This window comes from Macrotis lagotis, chromosome 1, assembly GCF_037893015.1.
Source record: "Macrotis lagotis isolate mMagLag1 chromosome 1, bilby.v1.9.chrom.fasta, whole genome shotgun sequence".
NCBI classification, from domain to species: Eukaryota; Metazoa; Chordata; class Mammalia; order Peramelemorphia; family Peramelidae; genus Macrotis; species Macrotis lagotis.
In genome coordinates, this window is record NC_133658.1 from 650,183,396 (window position 1) to 650,190,724 (window position 7,329).

Consider the following 7,329-nt stretch of genomic DNA (forward strand, 5'->3'; position numbering starts at 1 on the left):
AAAGGAGTTATGTGATGATTATAAAATTCTAAAACATAAAGTTTCTGGGTAATTTAATCACTTTTTGATGTTCTTTTCTTTTATTTTTTTCCAATTACATGCTAAGATAGTTTTCAGCATTCATCTCTTTGTAAGCCTTTGAGTTCCAAATTTTTCTACCCTCCCTCTATTATTTTACCCTTCCCCATGATAGTAATATGATATAAATTATATATGTGTGCATGTGTGTGTGTAATCATTTTAAACATATTTCCATTATTAGTCATATCATGGAAAAATAGTATCAGAACTAAAGAGAAAATACTATGAGAAAGAAAGAGGCATACATTTTTACAAAGTGAATATACTATGCTTTGTTCTTCATTCAGAATCCACGCCTTTTTTTCTCAAGATGTGGATGGCATTGTCCATAAAAGGTTTCTCAGGATTATAATACTTGATCTTTGAAAATCTGAGAGGAGCTACATCCATTATAGTTGATCATCTCACAATGTTTCTGTTAATGGTTACTAAATTCTCCTTGTTCTGCTCACTTAATTCAGCATTAAATCATGAAAGTCTTTCCAGGCTTTTCTGAAATCTACCCACTCATAATTTCTTATGGATCAATAGTAAATTGATATACCATATCTTGTTCTGTCATTCCCCAAATGATGGGCATTCCCTCAATGTGTAATTCTTTGCCACTACAAAAAATAAATATTTTGGTACACATGGATCTTTTTCCCTTTTTTATGATCTCCTTGAGATACACACCTAGTATTATTATTGCTGGATCAAAGGGTATACACAATTTTATTACTCATTGAATATAATTCCAAGTTCATTTCCAGAAACACAACCCCAACAGTGTCCCTGTTCTTCCACATCATTTCCAAAATTGATCGTTTTCCCTTTTTGTCATTTAGTCAGTCTAATAGATGTGAGATGGTACCTCAGAGTTGTTTCAATTTGCATTTCTCTTATCAAAAAAGATTTAGAGCATTTTTCATATGTCTATAAATAGCCTTCTGAAAACTGACTTCATATCCTTTGAACATTTATCAATTGGAGAATTACTTGTATTCTTATAAATTTGACTCAATTCTCTATATATTTTATAAATGAGTTCTTTATTAGAAACACTAGCTGTGAAATTTTTTCCTGGATTTTTGCATCCCTTCTGATCTTGGCCACATTGTTTTGCTTTTAAAAACTTTTTAATTTAATCTAGTAAAAGTCATCTACTTTGCAATTTATAATATTCTCTATCTCTTGTTTGGTCATAAATTTCTTCTGTCTCCATAGAGCTGATCTTTCTTGTTTCCCTAATTGGTCTAAGATATCACCCTTTATAGCAAAATCCTGTACCCACTTAGATCTTATTTTGGTGTAGGCTATGAGAAGGTGATTTATTGATATACGTGGTTTCTGTCATTTTATTTTCCAATTTTCCCAGCAGTCTTTATCACATAGAGAGTTCTTATCCCAGAAACTGAAGACTTTGAGTTTATCAAATGGTAGATTAATACAATCATTTACTACTATTTTTTGCACCTAATCTGTTTCATTGATCCACCACTCTATCTCTTAGTCAATAGCAGACAATTTTGATCACTGTCACTTTAAAATATGTTTTTAGATCTTGTACAACTAAGTCACCATCCTTGAATTTTTACATTAATTCTATGATTCTTAATGCTACAATTCAAAATCTATGAATTTTGTTACTATTTTGCCTAGCAATGTAAAATAGTTTTTGATAGTTTGATTAGGCATGGTACAGAATAATTAATTTAATTATATAGAATTGTCATTTTTATTTTATTAGCTCAGTCTAGCCATAAGCAAGTGACATTTTTCCAATTGCTTAGATCTGATTTTATTGGTGTCAGAAGTTTTCTGTAATTATCTTCACATAGTTTCTGGGTTTGTCTTTTGAAGTAGACTTCCAAGTATGTTCTTAACAGCTATTTTTAAATAGAATTTTTCATTCTATCTCTTGCTGCTGGGCTTTGTTGGTGTTATATAGAAATGCTGATGATTCATTTGGGTTTATTTTATATCTTGCTAGTTTATAAAAGTTGCTATTTCTAGTAGTTTTTTAGTTGATTTCCTAGAGTTCTCTAATTATACCATCACATCATCTGCAAAGAGTAAGAGCTTTTTTTCCTCATTGTCTATTACAATTTGTTCAATTTCTTTTTCTTGTCATGTTGCTGAAGCTAACATTTCTAATACAAAATAAAATAATAGTGTTGATAAATGGCACCCTTGTTTCACCCTAATTTTCATGGTAATAATTCTAGCTTATCACTATTACATAGAATACTTACTGATGTATAAGATAGATACTTCTTATCATTTTAAGGAAAATTTCATTTATTTCTTTGTTCTCTAGGTTTTTTCATTGCAATGGGTTCTATCAGATTTATTGGCATACAGTTAGCAAAGCAACTCTAAGTTATTCCTGTAATTTGCTCCTCACTGTGGACAAATTCAAATTTTACAATTTTGACACTGGTAATTTGTTTTTTATTTTTTTAAGGAAATGGACCAAAGGTTTGTCTGTTTTATTTGGGTTTTTTTTTTGTAAAACTGACTCTTAGTTTTCTTTATTAATTCAATTATTTTCTTACTTCCAATTTTATTAATCTCTTCTGTGATTTTCAGGATACCTAATTTGATATTAAATTGAGAATTTTTAATTTGTTCTTTTTTAATTGCATGTCCAAATCATAGGCCTCCTCTTTTTCTATTTTGTTCATGAAAGCATCTAGAGGTAAGAAATTCCCATTATGATTCCCCTTGAATTCAAAACTTGGATTCCCAAGTTTTGATAGATATCTCAATATTGTTATTATCTTACATGAAATTGTTGTTTGCTTTTATGATATAATGTTTGATTCACACATTTGTTTAAGACAAGGACATTTTATTGGGGGGGGGCAATTCAGAGATTCTTCAGTCACTGGAAGAAAGGACGCTGAGGATCCTGAGGATGACTCGAATAGGAAAAGGGTAGTTGACAGATGTGGCTCTGCTGTTGATGACTGCGTACCTGGTATAGGAGCTTAAGGAGGGCTAAGAACCATGGTGCCAATGGCAAAGTACATGACTACAGGTTCCTTGGTTCAGGCCTCCTTCAGGAATTGGTTCAGTCTTCCCACCATATTAGTCGTTTTCTTGATTTACTTATTATTTAAGTAATTTGATTGTTTGCTTTCCAATTAATTTTTACTCTTTCTTTCCATGATATTTATTGTATATTATTTGGATTATATCATGATCTAAAAAGAATGCATTTAATATTACTACTCCTCTACATTTAATTGTGAAGTTTTTATGCCCCAGTATGTGGTCAATTTTTGTGAAGGTACCATTTATTACTGAGAAAAACGATATATTACTTTCTATCCCTATTCAGTTTTCTGGAGAGGATTATCATATCTAACTTTTCTAAAATTCTATTCACCCTCTTAACTTCCTTCTTATTTATTTTGTAGTCAGATTTATCTCATTCTGAATAGGAAAGTTGAGGTTCTGACTAGAATACTTTTTCTGTCATTGTCTTCTTGTGACTCATTTAGCTTCTCTTCTAAGAATATGAATGCTATACCACTTAGTGCATACATGTTTAATACTGATATTACTTTGTTTTTATAGTACTTTTTAGGAAAATGTAATTTCCTTCCTTATTCCTTTTAATTATATGTATTTTTGTTTTTGTTTTGTCTAAGATCAGGACTACTATCCCTCTTTTTTTTTTTAACCTGAGGTGAATCATAATATATTCGAGTGCAGCCTTTTACCTTTACTCTATGTGTATCTCTTCTACTGTAGTGTTTCTTGTAAGGAACATATTGTAGGATTCTATTTTTTTAATCCTCTCTGCTACCTGTAATGACAAAATGCCTTCATATAAAACCTGAAAGAGGATTATGAATTCATGTTAAATCCAAAAAGTCTTCTTAGAAGAGCTGAAAAGAGATTTTTTAGAAGAGAGGAAGAAGAAAAAATAAGGGAAAGAGGCAAGAATCATGGGAAAATCCTGAAAAATTAAAAAGGAGAAGCAAAAATGGAAGAAAACAATATCATCCCCTTCATCAAATAAAGTCAAAACACTGAAAAAATAGAAGAAAATATAAAATATATCTTAGGAAAAAATGACTTCTATAAAATAGATTCAGGAGAGATAATTTATGAATTACTGGTCTCCTTGAAAGTTGTGGTTTTGTTTGATGGATTTGTAATGTTTTATAAAATCCTTTTCACTTGTCCAATTCTAATTTTTTATAATTTATTTTCTAAAAACCAACCTCCATGGAAACCCCAAATTGCTCACAACCTATGGAAACCATAAAACCCTGCTTTCCAATAGCACTTGCCCTGTAAAACACATGCCTTTCCACCTACCAGATCTTGGAATCTGTTCTGACCCAGGCTACCATTCTTTCATTCAATAAACAGCTTAACATCCCCCCCCCCCAAAAAAAAAGAATTTCTTTGCATTAGTTAGCTTTTGTTTACTGTTCCATTTGGCCAATTCTACTATAAAAATATTGTTTTCTTCAGTCACTTTTTGGTTCTTAAAATTGCTTTTTGAGTTCTTCCAAGAAGGCTTTTCATATTTGAGATGAATTCATAATCCCCTTTGGGGTTTAGGCATTTTGTCACTGCTTTTCTCTTCTCAGCATTTCCATCTTCCCAGTCAATATAGGACTCTTTTGGGGTTATTTTGCTCATTTTGAAAGTTGAACTCTGCTCTGGGGCACAGTGGATACAGTTCCAACATTTTATTGCTTGGGGCCAGGGGTCTTATCCCTGTTTTTTTGCCCTGGGGTCTCAAGTGCTTTCATGTGTTGGGTAGCCTAACCGAGTCCCATCTGTTTCACCAGTATGTCATGGCTTGAAGTATGCCTTCCATGCTCCTGCTGGTTCCCTCAATGTGAGCTGCACTATGGTTAAGAGTCTCTCACTGACTTCCCAATTTCCCTGCCTAAGCTGGATTGCATTCCCTTTTTACCCACATGAGACAGATCTTTCCTGAGGTTGCTCCAAGATACCTTGAGTTGAAAAATTGTTTCACTCTCTTCTTTTTCAGGTCTATTTAGTGGTTGCATTTGAAATTACTTCAGAAGGAGACTGGAAAAAGGTCCAGGAGTTTCCTAGCATTTAGCCATTTCTCTTAGACCAAATACCCCTTAAAAGTAGTATGCTTATTATTTATATGAATTTTGAAGAGTATGTGTTCCTGAGAAGTACCAATATATTTTGTTTGGTTAACACAATGCTAGGTAGGCTATATTAAAATGAGGGTCTTGGGATATGTTCCTTGGGTCACTCAAATCTTGGTTTAAAAAAAAACATCTATTTCCATATCACTTGTCTGACAAAATAGAGAATGAGCATTTCCTCATACTTAACTGAGCAAACACAATTAGCAGAAATGCACCCATTAGTCCAGGCTTAGAATTTTTTTTTGACTGATCAGATTTTGGCCTAGGTAAAACTTTAAGAAAAATTTTCCACACTAGTAGAAAAGAAGAAAAACAGATAAAACATCAAACCTAATTCAATAATTATTTATTAAATATAAGAGACAAGTATTAATTTATCATCACCATTATTTTATTCACTGGAGGAGTTACTCAAAGTGATGGAATTACTGCTTTCTGCACTACTGAATTACATTACAAAGGGTTAGATTGGATTTTGATAAGTTGATCTTCAATTTGTTTTTGACTATTTTTATATCATGAACAACAAGAGCAGATGAGAAAATATGAGATATTCATAATAAGGTGCTAAAAGCCTTTGTCTATTCGAAGTTATCAGAATTAAAGAATGGTCTTGAAAATATCAATTTCATATTTTTTTGCTTCAATGGATTCAAAAATTTAGAGTTGGAAAGGAAATTGTGACTTATCTTATCCAGCTTTGTCCTTTATGGATAAGGAAATTGAAGCCTTTAGAGACTAATTAATTGTCCAAGGAAACACAGGTAGTAAATAGCAGAACTATGATTTGAATTCAGATCTTCCACCCAACGTTTTTCTAAGACACCAGTTTTATTCATAAATTGTACCCTACTAGATGGAAACTTATGAGGTGTTAAGTTTGGTTATTTTTCAATTAGGTATTGTTTCATTCTCTGTCACTTGCACCTCCAATACCTAGCACAGAGGTTGACACATAGTAAGTACTTAATAAAAGCTTGTTTGTTGATCAAGACACTATGTCTTTTTTTAAACTATTTATTCATTTGGTTTTTCAACTACATGCAACAGTACCTTTCAACAATCATTTCTGTGCAAGGTTCCGATTTTCATATAACATAGGCATTATAACATTAATAACCATGCTTAACATAAATCCATATTAATCATGTGAAATCAAATTAAAAATGAGAAAGAAATTAGAGAGGAAAAATACATGACAACTTTTAAAAACTAAAGATTCTAAGCTTTGGTCTGCAATTAAACTCAGTATTTTCTTTTCTGAATATGGATGGTATGTTCTAACACATCTTTTAGAATTGTCTTTGATGAAAATACTGCTGAAATGAGGAAGTCCATCATAGCTGGTCATCATTCAATGTTGTTGTTAAGTCTCTGTAATGTTCTTCTGACTCTGCCCAAAATTATTACTTTAATTTTCTTCTCACCTTCTTCACTTTTTTCATCTTTGATGCAGGTAATTTGGTTTTTCTTCTTTAAAATTAACCAAAGGTTTATCTATTTTATTGGGATTTTTTAATGAAGCAAACTCTTAGTTTTATTTATTAATTCAATATTTTTCTTAATTTAGATTTTATTAATTTCTCCTTTGATTTTCAGAATTTCAAATTTGATATTTAATTGGAGAATTTTAATTTGTTCTTTCTGTAGCTTTTATTTGCATACCCAATTCATTGGTCTCTTCTTTCTCTATAAATAGAGGAAGTTTCTCTATAGAGAAACAGAGAAAATTTCTGTATAAATAGAGAAATTAAAATTCATGTTAGGGCAACTAGATAGCACAGTGAATAGAGCATTGACCTTGGAGTCAGGAGGATGACAATTTTAATCCAGCCTCAAACACTTGCCACTTAGTAGTTTTGTGACCTGGACAAGTCACTTAACACTGATTACCTCACATCCAGGAACACCTTCCATCATCCTGAGTTATATCTGACCACTGGATCCAGATGACTCTGGAGGAGAAAGAGAGGCTGGTTACTTAGCACAGTACCCCTCACTCAAATCTAATTAATGTTCTTGTTAGGGAATTCCCTTGCACAATGTCATGGTCTTAGAGAATGAAGGATAAGCCTCTTGCTGATTGTATGCCCTTAATACATTATCAATT